The following is a 22,992-nucleotide window of genomic DNA, read 5'->3' as shown; positions in this document are numbered from 1 at the left end:
GGCAGGAAAGGACCTTTCTTCAACAACTCCTCAAAAGGCCAGAGTGGAGTCAGAAATTTACTTGGGGGCAGTAAAGAGAAAGGGTTGTTTGGGTCAGTATATACCAGTTATTCTGTACTGATTCTCAGTATAAATGAAGATCTACTCTACAACTGTTATCTGTGGGAGGCAGGGAGAACCCAGGTAAGTCACTCATCATTATACCTAGAGTCAGCCTTTTCCCATTCCTCATCACCATGCAAAAAGTCATTGGATGGGCCAGATCTTTCTTGCTGTACTCTTGCAAATAAACATCTAGTTTTCATATTGTGTCTTTCATCAATAGACCATTAACTTCAATGGGACTTCTTGCAACAGGTAGGCAAGTTGGATTTGGCCTGATAAGAACATTGAGTTTACATCAGGGGAGCTCACACAAACTTCTATTGGTTTTCAGAGTCTGTCTTAGGTACAGTTCAATTTCCCCATTGTTTATTTCTCTGATTGCAGTCATGTTTTCCCAGTTTTCCTAGGATGGTCACGTTATCAGGGCTTGGTCCAGCTCATCTCACTTTAGTACCTATTCATATCTGTGTACTCTTTGGCATTACAATAACAAAAATTAAACATACTGCAAATAAAGCCTGTAACTTTTACCAACTTGTGGGCCTGCTATCATTACCCTTGACATCACAGAAGATGAACATTTTAACTTATAGAGCATGTTCTTTCCATACTTGTACTGATCTCTCTTTATACTGTGTACTTGGTGTTTAAACCTCTTAATTGCTGAATAATGCACATATATTGGCCAAAATATTCAAATCTAGAGTCTTTTAAATCCATATTTAGCAGCCTAAGGAGAAATGGCCTACCCAATCCTGGCTGTGAATCCCAACAAAGGTATTGGAGGAGAACTGTAAAAATGAAAGTGATCAGTCTGCTTTCAATATTAGCAAGAGATTTGAGGAACTATATGGACTTAATTCAACTTGCTGTTGTGTCACCCAAGGATCATGGCCCCAGGGGACAGAAAATCTGGTTGGAAGGTAATTGTGACAGTGCAAGGTGGTGCAACCTGTACTCAGCAAGGGACTGAGCAACTGGCCAATATAGCCACCAAAAGAGCATAGTCCTGGAAAGAGATTCATAGATTTTAAGGCCAGAGGGATCATTCTGATGATCTAGTCTGACCTCCTGCATAACACAGACAATAGAATTTCACCCAGTAATTCCTGCATCAAGCCTGTAACTTCTCGTTGAACCAGAGCCTAGCTTTATTTAAAGAATTCAAGTGGGAGTTCATGTTCAGTTGGTTATCCCCCATGTGCACTAAGACCTTTTCAGAGTCACTGCTTAATAGGATACAGTCCCCTATCTAGTATGTCTGACCTACATTCTCTCTTCCTTATAATTCACTGTATTAAAGTAAATGCTGTTCAAGTGAGTCACCAAGCTTGCTCTATAGAACTGACCGGTCCTTATTGTTATTTACCTCTCAACTAATTTTTATGTCATCTGCAAACTTTACCAACAATTTTATATTTTCTTCTACATCTATAAAGCTAATGAACAACATTGGGCCAAGAACAGATCCTTGTAGTACATCACTAGAGATACTCCCAATGCATTATAATTCCACATTTATAGCCTGAGTTATATTAGTCAAACAATTTTTACTTTATTTAATATATACCACATAGTTTTTGTAAAAAGCATATTTTTAAGTCAGACTGTCAAGTAGTACTAACTTGAATGCTTTGCAGTAGTCTACACAGTTAGTTAGTAAAGGTAACTTTTGTTGTCGTTCATCTCATCAAAAATTATATCTACTTTGTTTGACAAGACCTATTTTTGATAAAATCATGCTGATTAGCATTGATTGTGTTACCATCCTTTAATTCCTTACTAATTGCATCCAGTATCACCTTTTCCTTGATGTTTCCATGGCTCAATGAGGTCAGCCTAACCAGCCTATGATTACCTGGGTCATCTCATTTCCTTTTCATTTAAAATACTAGTATAGCATTAGCTTTTTTCTAGTCCTCTACAGTTTCCCCTTTGTCCTAAGATTTCTTTAAAAATCAACATCAGTGGTCCAGAGTTTTCCAGCAAATTATTTTTAATGCTCTTAGGTACAAGCTGTCCAATTCTACAGGTTTAAAAATATTTATCTTTAGTCATTTTGCCATTAACATTCTCTCTAGTTACTGTTTGAATAGAAAGTATTTCATTGTCACTGAAAGGGGTCAATGCATTGTCCTGCTTCTTTCCAAATACAGAACAAAAATATTATTCATCATTTCTGCATCATTATTCGGAATTTTTCCATCCTCTTTCAAAAACACATCTATAGCACTACTAATAATTCTTTTGTTCCTGATAATTTTTTTTAATTCCTTCTTGTTATCCTTAACCTTACTGACGATAGATTTTTCATTGATATCTTTAGTTTCCTTCACCGGTCTGCATGTCATAACTGCTAATGTATAGGTCTTGCTATCAGCTTGCCCCTTTTTCCCATTTCTTATATATTTATTTTTTATTTCTGTTTTTACTTTCCTTCTTAACCAGGAATGATATTTTAACAAACAAATACTCCCATCCCACCCCGAACTGGTTGTGGAATTGTGGGTAGGGAGGGTAGGGGGACATGTTTAGAAATGTTGTTAAATAACTTCCAATTAACATTCACATTTTTTGTTTAACTCTGTCTTCCCACTCAGTTTTCTCATCATTGTATTCAACTTAGGAAATACAGTTGACTCTTTTAAAGCACCAAATATCAATATGGAGTCAGGCTTGTGTTCCATTTGTACATAATTATTTAATTAGGTCATGAGCACTTGAATTAGACAACCATTAATTTGTAATTCAGTGATCAATTCATCTTCATCGGGCAGAATGATGTCTAATACAGAAGTACCCCAAAATAGGTGTAACACTTTTTGTGTTAAAAAACAATTATTTATAATTTTTAGAAGCTTTAAGGGTGTTTTACTCGTGGTAGCATGAGACTTCCAACATATGTCCCCAGATTGATGTCCCCCATAACAGCATATTATAGATGATAAAGGAGCTGCTCACCTTGTTCTCTAATTTGATAAGATAATATATAATATATATAACAGACCCCCACCATCCTCCTGAAGCATTCCAGGTCCTGCACTTCTGAAGTGTCAATAATTCTGAAGCAAGTAATGGTAACTTTTACGTAGCATGCCATACATCCTAGTTGTAGCTCCAGCAATACATTGATTCAACACATCTCCAGGCATCCTCTGCTATGAGGCAGAACCAAATTAAAGCAACCTGGGACCCTGAGCACATTCCACATGGGGCCTTTTGGCCCCACCCCACACCATGGCCTTTCCCCGGATCTCCTTGGAGTGGCAGCAGGTTTCAGATCTCTGATGAATGGGAAAGTTCACACCTCTCGGAGATATTGGTTTAGCATGCCTGCAGACCCAGACAGGCACTGGTTACACTCAGGTTACATTTTCAAGCTTCTCTCTCATTTTAAATGCCTAGAAACATTTTTTTAAAGTGAAAACTGATATGCCAATCTCACTATGGGACTCCAGGAGCTAGAGCCGTAGGCACTGACCTACAAGGTATGTCTACTCAGTGATTAAACACCCATGGATGGCCCATGTCAGCTGACTCCAGCTGCAGGGCCATAAAACTGAGATACAGACGTTTGGACTCAGGCTCGAGCCTAGGCTCTGGGACCCAAGCCTTCGGAGAGTCCCAGAGCTCAGGCTCCAGCCTGAGCCTGAATGTCTACACCACAATTTTACAGCCCCACAGCCCAAGTCAGTGGACGTGGGCCAGCCATGGGTGTTTAATTGCAGTGTAGGCATACCCATAGAATCTGCAGTTTAATCTGGCCTTGCTGGCAGGGCTCTTATGGAGCCTTGACTGCAATTTTAAACCACTTTCCCCTGGTGTAACCCTCAAGGAAGGGTGACAGTGGAAACACCCATGCCCTTGGATGAACATCTCTGAAGCGCAGTGCTTACCACTTTGTGCACACACTCGCATACACCAGTAAACTGAGTCTTGTATATCTTATATTGCTAGTGTCCTTTTAAAGAGAGATATTTATTCTTGGGAATTTCATGCCTTTACATATATTGAACTGAAAATCCACGGAATTACAATTTCCATCGTTTGTTTAATAATAATATTAAAGGGTGTAACTTCTCAAAGTGCAATATGCTGCACTAGCTCTGCAACAGAAAAGGGGAGATTAATAAAATTGGCATTTAATCACTACCAGTTATGAGCTCTGCTCCTTTAAAAGAACAAAATCCTTTCTTTTGAAGTCTGTCATACTAACGCTAGGAGTAAAACAGGTCTGCACTCAGACTCCAGCTCATGGATATTCATTAAAATAAACAAACAATGAAAAGGAAACTAAAACATTACAGAATGTAAAGCCTGGTTTGGTCGGAGTTGAATAATAAATATGTCAGTGTGAGCTGTGTTACAGTGGAATATATTTCCACACACCAGGAGGCAATAAGATAGAAGATGAGCCTTGTGTATACTATGGGACATATTAAGGAATAAATTATAGTATAAATTGGAATCTATTATTGCAAATCTAAATATTCTGATTTTCCTTTCCTCCTCTCTCCTTTTCCTTTGCAATGCCATGGAATATTTCAGTCATCCCTATGTGTATTTCAGTATGTACACATGTCCTGCTTAGGACAAAGGGGGAATCTATCCCAGGTTAGAGCAGTGATTGAATGTTGCTGGCTGAGTCTAAACCCAGTTGCTCTGTTACAAACACAATATGAGACAGGGTGATGGGATATTTTAGTAAAAATAATTCTCCCCAAAAAAGAGAGATTGGTGTTTTTCAAAACAGAATCCTATCCAATATTTTAATGACAACATTTTTGTCTAATAATAGTCTGAATTGTTATTCTTTTAGACTATACACAGAATAAATAGCCCATATTAAAATCATAGGATAGCATCAGGCATCTTAACTTTGTCTCTCTGTAAAGTCTATAATAATAGTAATAAAGACAGAACCTGTTGCTGACTTGTCACTGGGGCATCTTATCTAATTGAGGGCCTGTCTGAGTTCCAAACAACTGAACACTTAAGTGGTGGTAAGGATTATGACTCCCCTGTGACACAGCCATCTGGCCAAAAAAAAAAAAAAAAACACAACCCAGTAAGACTGAGATTCCTTTGCTGCAGGAGGTTCTGGAATGTGAAACCTGCCTAAATTGTTGGAATTCACTGTGTAAAGCTTCACCACATGTGGAATGTGAGAAAAGCACCCCAGAGGAAAGGAGAACCCCCAAAGACTGAAGGAGTAAGGCAGATAAAAAGAGAGAAGGAGAGAGACCACAGAATGATAGGAGGCATATGGCATGGCATGGAGTAAAGGTACAATGTCCTGTAAGCGAGGTTTAACTTCTACTCTGTATGGCTGTGACTGCAGAGCTTCATGGGAACTGTAATCCAGCCAAAGAGAATGGGGGCAAGAGGCACCTGAACTTCACCAGGGCAGCTGAGGGGCGTGACAGGGTGTGACTCATGATGCTGGTGCCTCCTGATGGTCATCTTGGGGATTAGCTCCACAGGTCGGTAGGCCCTCTCCCATTGGTGCCTCACCCACCGTCACATGTGCTCTCTGACCCACATCATTCCAGGGTCCGTGGCATCCTCTTCATTACACGGCCCTCTGGCTGTGTCACCCTCTGTGCTTCCCCCTTCCGGGGGTTAGTATTGTACTCCAACTGTCCAAACACTTCCCCAGTGTGAGTGCGGGGGGGACCTGGGTCTGCCCACTACTCCAGGTCCCGGCCCAGGGACCCTGTCGATGGCAGCCATGAGCTGCATCTCCTTAGCTACCCTTATGGCTGCTGTGCTTCCCTGGGCCTCTTCCCCTGATTCACAGCACCTGCTTTTCCCTCACCTCATGGCCCTCAGTCACTGCACTGCCAAAGATACTAGTGCTCCTTCCTCTTGCTAGGAGTACAACTTCCCCTCTTTGAGCTCCAGGCCACTACTAACCCTGCTCTGCCCTGTAGCTCTTTTTATATGGACCTACTGGGCCTGGATTGGCTGCTCCTCACAGCCTCTCTCCTATTGGCTGCTTCCCAGCTCAGCCTCCCAAGTCCTCTATTAATCTTTTACATGCCAGTGTGGGGTGAACGCCACATTACTAGGGGACACAGATTAATATTAATTTGACCTGAAACTAAATGTTTCAATTCAGTTTGATGAAATGTTTCAGTTCAGGTCTACCTAGCATGAAATAAAATGTTTCATTTTATTTTCCTGATGGAATTTAAAAAACAAACAAACAAAAAACAGCTAAAAGAAATTTTCCCATGGAAAACTTCTATTTTGTATAACCTGCATTTTCCATGGGAAAAAAAGTTTTGAAGGAAAATTCCCAACTAGCTCTAATATGCTATTCAATTCTGTTCTAGGTAGATTTTTGTACTGCATACAAAACACAAGATACTCATCAATGCAGTATCTGAGCACTTTCCAGTCGTGCATTAAGCCATGTGACTACTACAGTTCTGTCACATGTGGTATGTTCATGGTAGCCTGGACTGTTGAGAAGGTGTGCTGCAGCTTTATAAACTAGTTGATGTTTCCTAAGTGCCAAAGGCTTCATATTCAGGCATATTGCATTGTTGTAATCCAGCTAAGAGGTAATGAAGGCTTGAATAGGTGAGGCCAGGTATGCCAGGATGGGACAGAGTTTCCTAGCCAAGCAGAGATGGTAGAAAGCCCTACTTGTGGATGCTGCTATGTGAGAGCTCAGAGTCAGGAAGGAATCCAAGAGTACTCCTAGACTATAGACTGAACTCACCAATTGTATGTGTGAATCCTCAACCAATGGAGACTGCATTGTGGCTGCAAGCTCTTTAAAATAAATGCCCACAATCATCACCTCTGTCTTGCACAGGTGCAGCTTCAGGCAGCTATTCTTCATCCATGAGCTGATCTCATCCAAACACTGGGCCATCTCAGGGGTGGTGCTGTGGCCATATGTGGCGAAGGATAGGTAGAATTGTGTATCATCTTCATATTGCTGGCACTTGAGACTGTGTTGCCTGACCAGTTCAGTATGAAGATGTTGAGGACCAGAGAGAGAAGTGATCACTGTGGAACTCTACAAGTGAGGGGTCTAGTGGTGCAGTTGCCCATCACTACTGCCTGGGAAAGTCCCTTCAGGAAGGATGTAAACCATTTTAGCACATTACCCTGGGCCCGTCACATCTCTCAGGAGAGACAGCAGAACTACATAGTCAGCAGTTTCAAATGCTGCAGAAAAGTCCAGGAGGATGAGAATGGATATCTACCTTCTCTCCATTGACAGCAGGAGATCATCCATCAGTGCCACTAAAGCAATTTCAATCTGAGGTACTGGCCTGAATCCAGATTGTGCTGGGTCTAGAATGTTAGCTTCAGTTAGATGATCTTGTACAGAGCCTTTTGCTTGTAGAAGTGGGAGGATTATGGTCTGTGAGTTCACAAGGAAAAATAAAACTTTTTTCCAGTGCTCCAGAGAGCATTGGACCATGTGGTAGATATTTATGTTCTTCACACCAGCAAAACTTAAGGCCTGGGGGAGATACCACAGTTATTGAAAATATGGGTCAATCTGGGTTTTTTAATGGGATTACTGAACCATTGTGGATGCTTCATTGCTGATCTGGCTACAGTACTAAAGCTTCTTCATGGTATCTGTGTCATGTAGTTAAAGCAGAAGAATAAACACATTCTCTACACTTATCATGTTAGCTTCGCTTCAGATTAGGTCTCTGAGCATTATGTTAAGGGGCCACACCACCATGTTAATGCAAACTGTACATCATCTGGCTGCTTGTAGGTAGAAAAAGCAGGGCTGGATTTCATTTTTGACAATCTATATAGTGCTTAAAAATGTTAGCAGTAGTACAGGGGGGAAAAACATTAAAAAAGAACCCCAGTGATATGGTTCTATCTTTCAAGGGGCTGAGGATTGTGACAGAGAAAACTCAGGGAATTAATACTATATTCTTCCTTAATCTATTTTTGAGAGCCTTTAATTCAATTCTCATTGCTGGAAGCATGTTCAGTGTGGTGTTCACCACTGAATTTCCCATGTGTTTGGTGATACTGGTGCAGGACAAAGGAGACAGGAAAAAAACGTGTAGTTTCAATCAGTCAAACAGACAGCAAATAGAGGAAGAAAGCAGAAGTTGTTTAGTACTGTCTAGCAAGTGACAACTGTTTGATTGGCAGGAAGCCATGCTAAGCATGCTGTGCCTTTAAAATGGGTGTTTGTCTGGGGCCTGGAATATATTCAAATCAGGTTATACCAAAAGCTGTTCCAGCCATTTAGAAACCACTTATAATAATTAAAAACAGAAAGCTGTTCCTGTCTCTAAGAAACCATAATGATGACCCCCTTGCCTGAGTGTGTTCCCCCTTCTCTCCCCCAAAAAAGTCAAGAATGAAGGTCTCCTCTAAGGTATTATCTACCTTTTTCCTATATGGAATATAATTTTTCCACACACAACATGGTACAAAGTCACTAAAAATAATGATGAGCCAAAGTGACTTGGGGCCTTCCAAATACAGAAGTACTCCCCCTGTCTAAATTTGATTTCATTAAAATACATACAGGGACAGATTAAGTGGAACAGAGCACAGGCAAAGGCATGAGCAGGCTGACCAGTGGAAAAGAAGTGGGAGGGATTTTTAAAGTATTTTTTCAAATTGAAATGAGAGAGAGAGAGAGAGAGAGAGAGAGAGAGAGAGAGCGGTTTCAGTTTAAAATTTTTCAATGAGAAAACAAAAAAAGTCATGAAAAGATTAAAAACAAAAATTTTTACTTAAAAAAATTTGCAAACCATATTTATCATTTTGAACAGCTCCAGCTATTTGTAAGACCTTCATATATGAGCAAAACAATGTATATTTCACCACAAAGCAGCTATTCCAAATCAGCAACTGCTTCCATTACATTAATTTCAGGATTACTGTAATATTACATTAGAAATATCAGGAAAAAGTCTTAATAGTGAGCTCTAGACTGTGGAACAATTTCCCAAAGGAGGTAATGAAAATCCTATTTTTCTGATTCATTTTACATTAGACTTGGCAAAGCCCCTTAAGAATATACCAATGCACAATTCTTCGCTGACAGGAGGATGGATGACCTCTTATTACTTCACCAACTCTAATTTCTATGACATCTTGTTTACAAATAGTAACAAGTAGCTGCAGAACATTCACTGTGCATCCACCAATAATGTAACTGATTATTAACGGCTTGGTAAAGAATTTTGACTTGTCAAAAGCCCCTAAAAGTGCACATATGTGATTAAGGGCTACTCATTTGATTAGAAATGGTTTGCAGAGCATGTCTGAGCCATTCATAATAAAAAAGGCAACTTTTATAATTAAGTACATGTATTTGCAATAATCTTTGATGTGTTATAACTGTCATGTTCTGTTTAGTGCAGTGTAAAATATTTGTAATATATTTATGTCACTGCACAATACTGGCACCATGATTATGAATATATTATTGACTCCTTATAACTTTATGCAAAATCCATAAGACAGAGAACACAGTTATTACCAAGGAAACAGAAATAAAGTGTTTAGGATGGCAAAATATATACTTGAAATAACTAGTAGTTAGAGGAAGTCATATATTCAACATACAGTACAATATGAAAGAATCAGACAATTGTTCTTGATGGAAAAGGATACTGTATCATCTATATTCATCCAGCTTGTGTGGTTTTGTCACAAGGGGCTCATCATAAGTAATGGAGTGATCTTGAAGAAGTAAACAAACCTCATTTTAATCAGACCAACTGACAAGTATTGCACCTATCTGCAAGGAGAGGGACAGTTAAGACCACCCTCGAGAGGTTAGAACTATGAACAGAATAGATTCATTCTGGAAAAATGCAAATGAATAATATTTGAGGGAAAATTATCTGAAATACAGAAACCTGGAAAACAAGCAAAGCATGAGCTTGCAACACACCAAAATAGGCCAATGCAATTTTAAGCCTCGGGTACAGTCATCACACCATGACTCTCATGTGGATGACTCTGGAGTGGTATGTTAAGTAGTAGACATATCATTACCATAAAGATATTGGCTGATATATTGGAGGGAGTTCTGAGAATAGCCACCAAAAATATTTGGGAGGCTGGTGTGAGTAACAGACAGTATAAAGAATGATTAAAAGAGCTAAATATGTATACAGTGGACATAGTTTAAAAGTTGATTTAACCTTTTGTCAAGACATTAACTGTTCTAGCAGTATTTCCCCATTGTAAGGATAAGAGAAACTTGTTCAAGGTGGTTATACAGCGCCTTTTCTACTATAAAAGAAAACATCTATAATGACTAACAGCTGATTAATGACTAAGGAGGGACATGATTACCATGTCCAAGTATAAACACTAAGGAGGGTAAAAAGTTATTTAGGTAGGTACAAGGAAAAATTAAGTGAAATAATTAAATGAAAACTTTGTCAAGAAAAAATTTACTGGCAATGTAATTTAGTAGCCTATGGAATAACCTTCCCAGGGAATCAGTGGAGGCTCCATCATTTAGGATGTTTAAAACTAAACTGGACAAAGCACTGAAAAACGTTCCGTAGGAACTGCCTTGGAATATGAATGAACTAGGTGACTCAAATAGTGGTGGACCTGAGTTGCAACATTCAAATCCAGATTCAAAATTTAGATGACTCCAATTCAAACCGCACTCCAGTCTTCTTATATTAGTTTCCATTACTTTGAAGCAAGCTGAAGTTTCTAGAGTGTTTGAAACATCAAGGTACAAAAATTGGTTGTGAAAGTACCTAAAAAAGCTGAGAGATTTGGTGTAGATAAGTACACATAAATATGGGTATCTGAAGCTTATTTGAACTATTCGTATCTCTAGCCTCTGCAAAATTATGTGCTGCAGTAGAGAGGGAATGTGTTTAGCAGTAGGAGTGCTACTTATACCCATTTCACTCCTCCATAATTTCCACAGAGAGGATGAAAAAATGAAATGCATTTTCTTATCTAAATGAATTAATTCAACAAACACTATCAGCTGTTTTCAGTGTCATCGGGGTTGCAGGAATTTTATTTCACATACTACCAGGGATTTTTCAGAATGGTTTCAGTCTATGTACATGGTAGAGCATGGTACACTCAGCAAATACACGTAACAGCACTGCACCCCCTGACCCCATCATCATGCCCAATCCAGCTGCTTTGTGCTACTCCATCAGAGTAAAGCAGATGTTAAGCCAGTTTACCTGGGTAACGGAAGATTCACCCGCATGTACAAGAATCTCCAGGTGGCACAAAGCCTCTCCTTTGGCCCCCATTGTAGAAGACATAATTAAGGGAAAATGGACATAAGCCAGAGCATGTCTACACCCTGCCAATTCCCCAGCTGCAAAAACATCTCCCTGGGAATTGAAGGCATTAAGGCATAAATCAGAGCCCTGAGATTGGTGTAATTGATGCTAGGGACTGACCTGGTTCCTGGCTGGCCCTGGGATTAGAGGCGCATAAAGGTGGCTTAAAGCCACTTTTTCCTCCCCCCCACACCCCATCTTCCGTTAAGCACAGCTCAACAGGATTGGGTGAGTTAGCCTTATATTTTCATGTTGTGTTGTTTCATTATGATTTCAGGAATAAGTGTAGTTTATTTGGAATTTTTTTTTTGTTTAAATTAATTATACCCAGAAAAGTTTCTCTTGGAAGTCATATACAGGTACGTAAGTTTCACCATTTATGGTATTGACATGCATTTTTCTGATTTTGTTAATGGTTACACTTTAGAGTGCTTGCTATGGGCGTGAGTTTTAAGGAGGGGCAGTGGCGTGGAAATATTCACTACCAGGATCACCCTGCAAGTGGTGGAGAAAGATCTGATATTTGTATGTGAGGTGACCTGAAAATTAAGTTACCCAATCCTGGCTGACCTGACCTAAGATTTCTTTGCATTCAGGAAGAAAATCTTCCTAAGAAATTAAAGGCAAAAATTAAGGATTAAAACCTTTAAAAGATTTAAAACCTACATTTTTCTCAAGTATTTCAATGTTGAAAAGATACAGTATAAAATATTAGAGTTTAAAATGAGTTAGATCACTTTAAATAATCATGGGGGAAGGGAGGATTGTAATAGACAAAAGATTAGCTTCACCTTTTCTTTAGACACCAGGTCTCAGGCATCACATCTTTTGTATTCACTAACACTCAAGATTTGGACAGATCCTTTCTAGTGTGCAAGTTATAGGAAGAGAAATCGGATGTTAATTTTTGGCATATGCCTGTTTTGTAACTAAGATCTGAAAGTCACAACACAGAAAGGATTCCCAATATCAGATGATCTAATTTCCTGTTGCATTGGGAATCAGAGATAGCATTCTACAGTAGGTGAATCAATGGTAGGAGGAACACATGCTGTAGAGCTGATTACTATAAATTACCTGCTAGCACTTGTCAGTACATCCTGCTTGCCACCTAAAATATCCTCTTTTAGTGACTCATTGATATGACATTTCGGCATTTTAATACTTCAATATGAACTACCCTCCAATAAACTGCTACAGCGGAGGATTTTATTTGACTGAATTTAGTGATCCTGGAAACAGGTTGATTTGACAGCCTTGTAAACTACACTCCTTTATTTAGCACAGAGCCAGAACAGTATAGGCAGCAGCATTGTAAGCTTCCTGATCTATCCGTAACCGGGAGAGAAGTTAAGCAGTGAGAAGTTAAGTAAATCTTTGTGTCCAGTTGCCTTTCTCCAGAGATTGAATGAGGTAATAAGTAGATCAGTGGTTTTCAAACTTTTTTTTTGGGGACGCAGTTGAAGAAAATTGTTGATGCCCATGACCCAACGGAGTTGGGTTTGGGGTGTGTGAGGGGCTCAGGGCTGGGACAGAGGGTTGAAGTGTAGGGGTGAGGGCTGTGGGGTGGGGCAAAATAAGAGCAAACAAATTGTCTAGCCAGAGGGTTTGGCCTACCAGCTGTACAATTCAGACTAGTGAGGGTGCTGTGTCACCCCTGCCCTACAATGCCTTGCTGAAGTAGCTCCCACTTCGGCTACTCACAAACAATCTTCCCGCATGCAAGCCACACTCTGTGTGTATGTACCTCCCCTCCCCCCTCCCACTTCCCGCCCCCTGACTTCCCCCCTCAGAACCCTCAACCCATCCAACCTGTCCCCTGACTGCCCCGACCCCTATCCACACCCAGGACCCCCGGAACCCCATCCCCTATTCAACCGCCCCCTGCTCCTTGTCCCCTGACCGCCCCCCCCAAAATTCTGCCCCATCCAACCTCCCCCTGTCCCCTAACTGCCCCCCCCCAGGACCCTCTGCCCCTTATCCCTCCCCCACCCCCTTTCCATGCAGCTCAGAGCAGCCAGAGCCAGCCATGCTGCCCACGCAGCGGTGTGGCTGTGGGGAAGAGGAGACAGCAGGGAAAGGGCCGGGGGATAGCCTCACCAGCCAGGAGCTCAAGGGCTGGGCAGGATGGTCCCATGGGCCGGATGTGGCCCGTGGGCCATAGTTTGCCCACCTCTGTTCAATCCGCATGGCTAATTGTAAGTACATATTTTTCCAAGGAAAATAACTGGATTGTTTGGGACCACATCTTTCCTCATAACAAAAAATAATTTTCTTTTCTTTCCTATTTGTGAGTAGCACCTGCCCCCACCAAGGAGCAAAATTCTGAAGCCTAAGCATTGGCTGTCTTCCACAACACCCCAGCCTTGTAGTTTTAACAATAGCTGAGGGACTGTGCATACAAAATATCACCATTCACATTAGAGAAAATGGCAACATTTCAGCTTGCTCCAAATTCACAAATTTTCATGAAAACTGCTTTATCAGCACAATTGTCACAAAACCAAAAATAGAGGATTTAATTCAGCCCTAAGCAATTTGGAGCAAATTCTCACCTTATTTACGTATGTGACACCAATGATATAATTTAGCTGTACGAGTGTAAACCAGGGCAGAGTTTGATCTTACCCCTCCCTTAATGCTTTACAGGGGCAAATTTTTTGGATCAGATATTCATGTTATTTACACTACTGTAAGTCCAGAGTAGAGGAAAGGCACAAAGAACATAACAAGTCTGAACTGCAATGCCCAGAGCAAGAGTGGATGAGATAAACCAAAGATAACATGGAAATTGATAATAGAAGCAAAATTGAACATTATCAGAATGATGTGAGAATGGCCAGATAACTGCAAGAGACTGGCAAAAGTGGAAGGCATGGAATAAAAAGGCATCAGAGAGGAATGAAGAAAGAAATACAAAGTAATTCCACTGATTGATGAACAGCTCCACATACACAGATTTCTGGAGAACATACACATGGATATGGTTTCCTACTAGGTCCATATATTGTAGCATGACTACTACTGTGGGGTGATGACTGCTCAGTGCCAAAGATTTAGCTAAACAACAGGACAGAATTCTTTCAGCAAAAGAATTGGTCAAAACCTTGGCCAAAAAAGGCTTTTCAAAAATAACACTCAAATTCTTTGCTGGGACTGTGTCTTAGAAGGTTTCTCTGGAGTCCGTCCCCCATGATCATTACCTTTTTATAAAAAGTTCCACCGCTTAAATAGAAGTCACACTGAAAACTGGCTTTAAAGACCCTTAATCCAAATCCTGTCATGGGCCATATTTTAGGTGAAAATTAATCATTGTATATAAATTGTATGCATCAAACTGCTTGGGGGAAATAGGGATGAGATAAATTCTGCCCCACATTACTCCAAATGAATCCCAGGGTAATTCCATCAGCCTCCATGGAGTTCCTCCAGATTTTCACCAGTGTTACTGAGAGCAAAAGTTGTCACAGAGTCTAATGGTCATCACAAAGGACTGGGAATTCATGAGTTCTTGTCCTAGCCCTGACAGTAGTTGGCTGTCTTTCTGTTGGTCTGGTCACTCTTTAAAACATTTTGCCTTGATTTTCTCATCTGTAAAATAGGGTAATTAATAGCCAGCTAATCCTCACCTCACTATTGTTAGTTTTTGTAAAGGGCTCTTTCTCTGAGTCTTGTCCCTTATCTCATATTTATTTTCAAGATATTTTCAGTTCAAAAATTAGGAGAAGGAGAATTATTGTTTGCAGACCAATCCTAGAAGGTGGTTTTGGGGTTTTGTGTGCGTGTACTAGTAAGAAAACAGAGTGCTTGTAAAAAAAAATCTTATCTGTTCCTGCTGCTAATTTTCTCACTTCAAGTCATCATCCTTTGTTTGTGACAATACAGTTGGTTGTTCCGGAAATGATAGAGATGTCTGAAACAGAAGATGAGGAACAGTTGAATGCCTAGGCAGTGGTGGTTTGAGAAAAGCTACTAAAAAAGTAGTAAAAGAAATACAGAAAATACACGACAAGCAAAAATGTACATCAATACAACTTTATGATCAAAATTTCCCATACGGCATCAGTAGGATGTTAACTGTTGATAGCATAAGTCATTAGAGGTAGAAATGCATTAAACACAGATTATCACAGGCGCAGTGACAGAGAAGAAAAAAGTTATGGTCTTGCAAGTCCCATAGTAACAGCATGAGGAAAAAAGGATGTCTTTTACACAGCCAAGAGATCTTATCAAGCAAAGGCAGTGTGGGAAAAGGGCAGTGTCTCAGGGCCCTGAAGAATATCATGGTACAACTGTCAGATTAATATCAGAATATGAGATGTTACGTGGATAATGTGTGATCTACCTAAAGAGGGCAAGCGGGTTTTCTTCCCCTCTTCCTTTGGGAGAAATTATGCAAAGCTAAACAGAGTTAGAAAAGAAGAAGGCCGAAGCTCATGGCAATAAATAGAAAGAACAGGTTCTAAAGATGAATGGAAACCTTTCCTACCAAACAGGGAATCAGTGTGCCAGGAGTTGTGGACACTGTTTATGTCTGTTTCAATCACAGTTTACAATTTATTAGAGTCAACCCCAGCACAATGCAACTTTTCAACTTAGTGAGTTTAAATGCTGGAAAATGTCATTGGCAGGAGACAAAGAGAGAAAAAACAGGGTCTCAAGCAGAAAAAAAAAGAAAAAAAAATGCCTAGGTTTGCATGTATTCATCCTCTGAATTTCCTTGGCGGATTTACAGACTGTTGCGGAGAGAGAGATAGCAGTTACCCCAATGCTGGCACTCTTACTGACCATAATTAATGAGTTGTGATCAAGACAGACCTGAGCAGTTTCACAGCAAACAGATTTTCATTGTTCATTAAAAGTTAGAAAATGTTTCTTCTTAGTGACATTCCAGCTGTATCCAAGAAACTGTCAGCGGGCATTATTAATATCACCTCTCAAGTCTTGACCCATTGCCCAGGAGTCCACTGGATGACCTTGATCTCAAGGGCTTGTACTGGTAAAATGATATCTATAAATAATGCATTAGGAGTGTCGTTACATGTTGACAGGATTGCATTTTACTCTTCTAAGTCACTTTTCAGATGCTTTCTTAATGTGCATTTTGCTTTAATTGCTTTACTATGGATTTACCCCTTCATTAAATATATTGTTTTAATAATGACTTGTCTTGTCATCAAATGTGATATGAAAAACAACAGTTGGTAGGTGCAGTTAAAAAAAATCAGTTTAAGGATATCAGAAAAAAATGATGGCAACTTTACTGGTTTTTCATTTCATGTCTTTTCTTTTCTTAATGCTGTTTATTCTGCAACAACTTGCATCTTAATGGTGCCTTTTTTGTAATCTGATGTTTCAAAGTGCTTTACAAAGCATGTAATTAACATGCACAAGAATACAGAATACAGTTATATGAAATTATGCACAAGTAGGGATGTAACATTCATCTGGTAAACCCAGTAATGATCACATTCTCTGTAACTTTTTAGATGTAGCCTCAGGCCTACAACTGTATATTTGATCTGGGGGTTATTACTGGATCTGGGTGGGTTGGTTCCCTGAAATGGAATGGCTTTTACATATCAGCCTAGAAATTTTGCCAACTAATTTTCTGTAAATCTGACTCCTAAAATCTGGGGCCAACATTTCCAAACATGTGCATACATGTTCAGGACCTCAGCTGGAAATACCTAGGACCTGACTGTCAGAGGTGCTGAACACACACAACTTCATCTCAAGCCACTGTTAGTTGTGGATGAAAATCAGGCCCTCGTTGCATCAAGCTGGACACCCAAAAATGGATGCACACATGATCAATGGGCATTTTGAAAATGTAGGCCTCTATCAATAAGTGTACTGGCTCCTTCCCAACTCTTCTCAATTGCCAAGCCTGCCTCTCACCACCTTCTTTCATCCCATCCATGGCCTCAGAGATCCTCTACCCACTATCTCCCAAAGACTGGCTCCATCACGTATTACTGCCACTGACCCCAGGGATCCCCCGTTCATCTCCCTACTGCTTTACTCTCTTCATGATCCTGTGAGCAGCCCCAGAGATCTCCCTCTGACCTTCTGTGATGGGGTTCCGGGGTACAACCTGGACTGTGGGACCCCTAAGCCCTCAGTCCCACCAACCTGGGCTCCCTCTCACACTGTAATGCTGTTGGCAAGCTACAAAGCTCTGGTAGGTATTGCACTTACACAGACATCCACAGGCAGGGACACATCCAACTGAGTTACATGAATGCCTCTCCCAGCCACTCATGAACCAACAATAGAGAGGCTCCAGGAAATTCCCTCCAGCTCCCCAGCCTTGCACCCCAGAACTGTACCATTTTGCACTGGTCGGAAGCCTGACCAGAGTAAGTTCATTACCCATTCCACCCCTCCCTCGATGTGGCGAGGACACACACTAGCCTTTGTAACCTGAGCTGAGATTTCCCAAGCACTACAACCAAAACACACTGTTTAGATCAAATATAAAACAGATTTATTAACTACAGAAAGAGAGATTTTAAGTGATTATAAGTAGAAAGCACAGAGATCAAAGTTGGTTACCTAAGAAATAAAATAAATTCACAGTCTAAATTCTAAACTAAAGCTAAACAGGGTTTGAATCAAGCAGTATCTCACCCTGATAGATGGTTCAAACAGGTCACAGATTCTCAATACACAGGCTGGACCCCTCCTCCAACCCAGGGCCACCCTCCCCAGTTCAAAGTCTTTGTCCTTGTTTCTGCCAGGTGTTGAGTTGTGGGGGCAATGAATCCAAGTTATGATGTCACTTCCCCTCTTTATAGATCTATGCCTGTGATGTAGGGGGTCTGCCCGCATTGGTCAAGCAGTATCCATTGTCTACATGCTCTCTCTGACAAGTCTTCTGGGATGGCTGCTGGGAGAGTGGATTCCCTTTAATTGGCCATCAGCACATCTGGCTACTCCATTATTGTACCGGAAAAGGCTGGTTGTGTGTGTTCCCAACCTCACAACATATTTCAATAACACACACACAGCAAAACTTCATAACTTCACATACAATAATAGCACATGCAATCCAACAGCATGTTAATGTTCAACAGATCATGCCTTTTAAAATGATACCTCACAAGGCAGACTTTGTACAAAACATATCCTAATTATATGACAGTGGTGAATATGAGGATTCCAGGGTGCTACTCTGAGGTACAGAGCCATCACACCCTCTCCCTCTTCCTCCCCCTACCCGTCTCCCACTTGACTCACTGATCCAGAGTTCCCCACCCATTCCCTGACTCTTCCCCCTCAGCCAGAGAGATTCCCCATTGCTACCCTGGTAAACATATTAAACAAAAACTACATTTAGTGACAGTTAAGGTTGTGTCAGGATCCACCCCATCTACTCATATCCTTAAGAGCTTGTAAATCACTTGTTAAAGGAAGGTCTGAAGCAGTCTGTTCATTTGGAAAGTTATTTTGCTTTAATACTGCATAAGCCACTACTGCTTTAGTTAACAGGCCTGGTGACTAGCTCAAAAGCAGTAGCAGACTCATAAACCAATATACATAGTCTAGTCAATAGTGGGTAACAGACAGCCATGTATAAGCAAGGGTTACACTCTGTCCCTAGCTGGAGAAGCTTGTCCCAGACTTAACTCCACAGCAGTTCAAATCCCCATACACATCTGCAGGGATTTAATCTGGGATCTAGAAGCACGAGCCTCTACTATGTGCACTAAAAGATTAGTTCAAAAGCAAGAAACCAAAACCTCTATCTATGGTCTTGCTCTTACAAGAGGACAAAAGAGCCCCAGTGGGACATGCCAGGTTACAATTGCATTTTATGAAGTCCTGTAGTATGGCAGTAAGCCATATGTTCAATACATGGTCATCCTAAACCCATTGCCATTGTGTCAACATAAGGTAAAATGGGCAGCCTAAGCATGATGTCATCAGTAACAATACAGTACAATATCTTGATCAGTAACATTATCTCAATATTTGTCTTCAACATTGTCTCAACTTTTCAATCCTTAAATAATGATTTATGCAAAACATCGTTGCAACTTTTAACAAGTGTTCTTTCAATCTAGTCACATCCAGAATCAAACACATTTAATTTCATAGTTCAGCTTGTTCTATTACTTTCAAAACAGAATCTGAAGAAATGTCAGACACTCAAAAAATTTTAGTCACATGGAACTTTTAAAAACAGTCATTAAAAAAATCTTTTTTTCTAAACCACAAACCTTTACAAAAAGTTCAAACAGTCCACAAACAGCAATAAGCATTTGGAATTGAGCCTCTACCTAAAACCACAGATTTTTAAAGACCTTTTTCACTCCTGTTAAAATAAAGTGGCATAACCTTAACTATAGTGATGCTGTTGGCTCACTATAATTCACTCTCACATACAATAAAAATAAGGCCCAAAAGTCTACAGCTTTATTATATATCTCTATATATGTGTGTGTTTGTGTTTAAAATATTTTTTTATTTTACAAAATAGTACAAATAAAGGTGAAAAAATAGTTACTTCTTCACCCCACATCCTGAAAACATCAGTACTCATTCAAAGATATGCAGCCACGGTTTCAAATCACCCTCAGGTAAACTGTCCCATTGAAGCCACTGTAACTAGTCACATAGTTATGTGAGCAAGAACTTCCCAGCTGATTACATGTATTCAAAAATGGGCCCTGTGATTTTACATACATGCACCCAAATAAAGTGTGCACCTACCAGCCCTCAGACTGTTGTCCCAGTCATATTCCCCCCCCCCCCTCCTTCAACAAGAAGAATGATGATTTGGTACAGACACAAAAAATAGTGACACTGGTCAGTGAGAAGTTTACTCTGGCAAAAGGTATCAATTTACCATAGCCCAATGTCTTTCCTCACATCCTTTGCTACAGATGCAACATACATGGCAGCTTCTATGGAAACTTTAGCTGTAGGATTGTGGGGGCATCCAAAGAGATTATTCTTTTGGTCCCTCATCAAATTCAACTGATTACTTTTGTAAAAAGAGGGGAATCTTTAGGTTGTCAGCAGCCCCTTGTGCTGCAGGAGAAGTGAAACCTATCTGCGTGTGTTGGAGGGGTCCATGCACACTGTAGTTATCAGCAATAGAATAATGCATCACGGGACAATTTTTTTCAAAGTGAGCTGAGTTGACAGATCCAGGGGGAGAGGAGTGTGCATTCTAGTGACTCTGGAGTTACTTTCTCAGTTTTTTGTTTTGTTTTGTTTTTTCTGATTATTTATCTACATGATCCCGAGTAGCCAGCAACATTACTATGAGAAATTCTCAGTTAAAATTCTCCATCCTTCCCCAATCCTCACCAGCAAAGTGACATTAAAAAATATTGAAGTATCACTGCTTCACTCAAAGGCAGCCTCACAGCTGCCGTAATTCACAGGCCCACCTTCTGTCCTGGCATTAGCTTTACTACAGAGAAAAATATATGTCCCGTAGCTGCACCATGTGGCTGTGTACAAAACACGTGCAAGATTGATGACAGCTAATTCTTCTGTCTCTCCACACCATTTCTTTCTTTGGATGGTGAGTGCTGCTTACCATGTTTCCATCTCCCTGTTGCAGAAGGTTTGGGAGTGGCCTACTCACCAGATCTTATTGGCCACTAGGGGAGTAAGGGCACAGACAGCATGAAGTAGGAAAAATGCTACTATCCCCCTTCAGTTTGATTCCAGTATCTGGTTAAACTTATGACCTCAAATTTGGTATCTGGATAAATTAGGGGAGGGGAGTATTTGATACATCCCTATGAACCAGTGAAGGAAATTCAGCAGGATGCAGGGCTTTCCTTCCCCCTTCTTCTTCTTTTACAGTGCCTTTGGGTCTCTAATTTCTTCTTACCACAAATATTCAACCACACTGTCATCTTCCAGGAGAATAATACAGCCCATCCACCCTCAGTGCAGAAAGAGGGTTACTAGATCCCTGACAGAAATGCAGATCTGTGTGACTAACTCAATCAGAGGTGAGAATACTATCCACTAAAACACCAGGCCATTAATGTTATTGTTGATGTGTAAAACCTGGTGTGTTAGCAAGCAAGAGCATGAGGTTTGCTAAAACCTTGGCCAATCAGCAGCATGAATGCATCTCACTCTTCAGAGAAGGATGATGTATCATCCTTTACCATGGTGCTGTAAAATTCTGTCTCAGTCAACAAACGGTTTCCTACTTAAAATTTGCTAAAGGAAAAACATGAGGAATTTTTTTGGGGGGTGGGGGGGATATGTATATATAAAATGAAGCTGTGCAGAATTTAGTGTATCACAACTTTTCTGAATGAGCCATGTACTGCAGAGGAGAAGAGGGATTTGACTTGATTTTATCTTTAACCATGCTGTTTCAGGAAGAATCTGGGGGAGGGGAGAAGCCCAACAGACCATTTCATAAACTGGGGTGTTACTGCCATCTAGCGGACTGTCTGCTACCCAATACAACAATAATTCACAAGTCTGTACTAGGCAATCTGACCTGAAGCTGAAAGTGTGGGGGAAGGGAAAGAATATCTGCCACAGCGAATCTAGTAAGGAAGAATAATAGTTACAGGAGCAAGCCACTTCTGTGCCTTTCCCAAATTTAAATAATAATAACTTAGCTAAGAAGAGTGAAACTGAGGTGAATTTTGTTAATGGGATTTTTTTGATAAGTAACACTCCACACAGTGTCGGATCATTATCCCAGTCTGAAATCAAATAGTCAGTTTTAAAGCCCAATTTTCTACCCTCTCTCACAGAACATAGTAAAAATGTCTATTTTCCACAGTGAAATCTACACAAGGGTCAGAACACAGTCTGTGTTAAAGTAATTTTCAGGGTGACCTGGAGAGCTCATAACACAGAACCAATAAATGTATGGACATAACTACTTCAGTGGAAAACACTGTGTAGTAGGGATAATAATTCTGGGACATATTAAATACCAAAGAACAGTAACCAGTTTGGATGATAATCTTATTCCACTGATCTGCACATTAGATGTGAGCAATCACAGGAGACATCAGCAGCACCCCAGAGCCCAAATGCTGCTAGCTAATTCAGTTCTGTCTAGGAAAGCAGTGAAATGCAACCTTCCTTTCAGAGTCCCTCCATCCAAAATGTCATGTGAGAAAGGAAGCCCTCTTAGCCCAAAGGGTGTCTTTTCTGTTCCACCATACAGCCAACTACTGTACAGTTTTTGTCAACAAGCGTCAGACGTTTAAGAAAACAGTGACCAAACAAAACACATACCTATGGCTTTACTGGGATTTCAGAGAAGATGAAATACTAATGTTAACATGCAGCGCTGTCATGCTTACTTACACTGAATAGAGCACAACTCGTGTGGATATAGTTCCACGTGCTCCCGCACTGGGGGAACTGAATGCCTGGGATTGAGACATCAGCACTTGTAGGGCTCTTCAGTGTACTGGGGAGACAAGGGGGCAGCCCCCAGAGAACACTTCCAGCACCAATGCCTCAGCACAGAGATGGTGTACACCTCTCTTCACATGCCCCGTGTCGAACTTGCCTCAATCTCCTCTCTCTCACACACATCTCCGAGCAACCTCATGCATACCACACATCGTTTTATTAAATGGGCAAT

The sequence above is a fragment of the Lepidochelys kempii genome, chromosome 2 (genome assembly GCF_965140285.1).
Source record: "Lepidochelys kempii isolate rLepKem1 chromosome 2, rLepKem1.hap1, whole genome shotgun sequence".
Taxonomy (NCBI): domain Eukaryota; kingdom Metazoa; phylum Chordata; order Testudines; family Cheloniidae; genus Lepidochelys; species Lepidochelys kempii.
Note: the sequence above shows the minus strand (reverse complement) of the source record.